Raw genomic sequence first — 2122 nt, forward strand, 5'->3', positions numbered from 1 at the left:
TAGTGGGTTTGGGTGGTTGGAGAGTTTATAATGGAAGAATTGATTTCTGGTTGGGACTAGATCGGTTTCATATGGAGCATTTAGGATCTTTATTGATGGTTTTATTTGATTATAATACTTAAAACGTCAATTAACAATGTCTCTGTTCTTTTCATAATAACATCGAGTTTCACAGTTAACACTCTTTATTTAATGAAGTACATAAAAATATGACTGTTAAGGTGAAGTATTGTCATCATAAATAATAAGTAAATAGATGTTTTGAAACTTAAAAGAATTAATTTTATTTCAAAGTATAGTGATAAGTTCAATGATGCTTGCAACAGATTTTTTTCTCCAGTTATTCGAAAAGTTAGGCGAATCTTGAAGGGATTCATATCGTGATAATATTATAGCCAACGGGGATCCCACCGCTCCATGCAATATCGAAGAAGTTTATTAGCCGCCGGTAGACAGCGCTGCCGTTCCATTAATACCGATTAGGAGTGGTGATGGATCAGCCGATTGTTGGCACTGGGCGCTGGGTCGGTGAAAAATCGCGGGAGTCACGTAGTCGTAAATTAACATTTAATTGAGGGCGGCTATCTGCTCCTAATGAAATTAACAGCCAACATTTTTCAACTCTTCTGCCTCTTAAGCTTCTAGGTCACAGATCCAGATTCGTTCCGTTGTCACTTTTTTGAACAATTCCGGTACTAATGTATTTAAAGCGTCACAAAAGAAGTGAAACCTCAAAAATGTAAACACTGAAAAAAAAACTTAAAATACCATTTAAAAAAATGGCCGCCCGTAGCTTAGGGGTTAAGACACAGTCTTATATTGGCGGTGCCGGTTCGAATCAGGCCTTGGGGCGTTGAATTTTTTCATTCAGTGGCAGCCCCATAAAATGAAAAACTTTTTGACCTCCAACCATGGTTAGGCAGTATAGGACCCTAATGGGGGGAATCTTAGCCGAAAAAAATGAATGGTTCATTTTGGAGATATCTCAAATGAAATTTTTTTTTATAGTCTATAGAACAAGCGTTGAGAAGTATCATAATAAAATAATTTTAATTTATTACGGAAGATCATTGGTTGAGCAAAAAAAATTAATTGTAGATAGTCCGAGTGAAGAATGGTACACAAAATAATAGAGCCAGTCATTGCTTTGCATTGCGTTAGGCGAGGGTTTTTTCGAGATTGAAAAAATTCGTCTCTTTCCCAGATCTAAATATTCTTTGGTTCGGGTTAAAGAAAAAAAAAACGGAGGACCTGAAAATAATCTGACAATAATTAAAATATTTAAGAAAATGAAATAATAAAAAAATAATCTTCCAGTTGAAAGACAATTTAATAATATTTAAATTTAAACAAGTGAAATAAAGAAGATAAATTATTCTGTTATTTAAAAATAAATAAATGAATTATGAAATAAAAAATATTTAGATATTTATACAAACTAAAACAATTTTGCTTCACAAAAATAAAAGTAATTAAATTTTTTAATAATTTAATAGTTAGGGACAGAATGAAATTTGAGATTGAATCAACATGAAAAAAAGTCACTCACAGATGGCCGGGGGTCGATATGCGTATTTCAAGTCCTTAGAAACAAGACGATGGGTGAGGGTCGTTGGAAAGACGTTGCCCCAAAAATAACAGTCGGTGAGACGGTGTCCTGGGTGAGGGCAAGACAGAGGTGAGACAGCTCCAATGCCTGCTAATGCTGACTGCAGACTGCCTTATCAGTCTGTATACAGGCCATAATCATACTGCAGTTCGTAATGTTGTTGTACACATGCTACATCGCAGCAATGTATTTATATACACTACTACAACAAACCTCCGTATGTCCCTTATTTGACGTTACAAAATTTTAAATATATATTTAAAATACAAGTAACTTTTGATCAAAACATATAAAAATGAGCTTATAACTAACAAAAAATAAAAAAACAATGGAAAGTAACATGATACTAAATTAAAACATAAACTGAACTTTTGGGCTTTTACACATTGAGTTATAAATAGCTTTTATTGTGGAAGATTTCAGCCTATACAACTTCGTGCTAGAAAACAGTAACCGTATAAAAAACGTCTTGCGTAGGTAAGTTGTCTTGTGCGTGTCCAACACAATACCTAT

Source organism: Halyomorpha halys, unplaced genomic scaffold (genome assembly GCF_000696795.3).
Source record: "Halyomorpha halys isolate HHAL.00 unplaced genomic scaffold, Hhal_1.1 Scaffold891.1, whole genome shotgun sequence".
In the NCBI taxonomy this organism is placed as follows: Eukaryota; Metazoa; Arthropoda; class Insecta; order Hemiptera; family Pentatomidae; genus Halyomorpha; species Halyomorpha halys.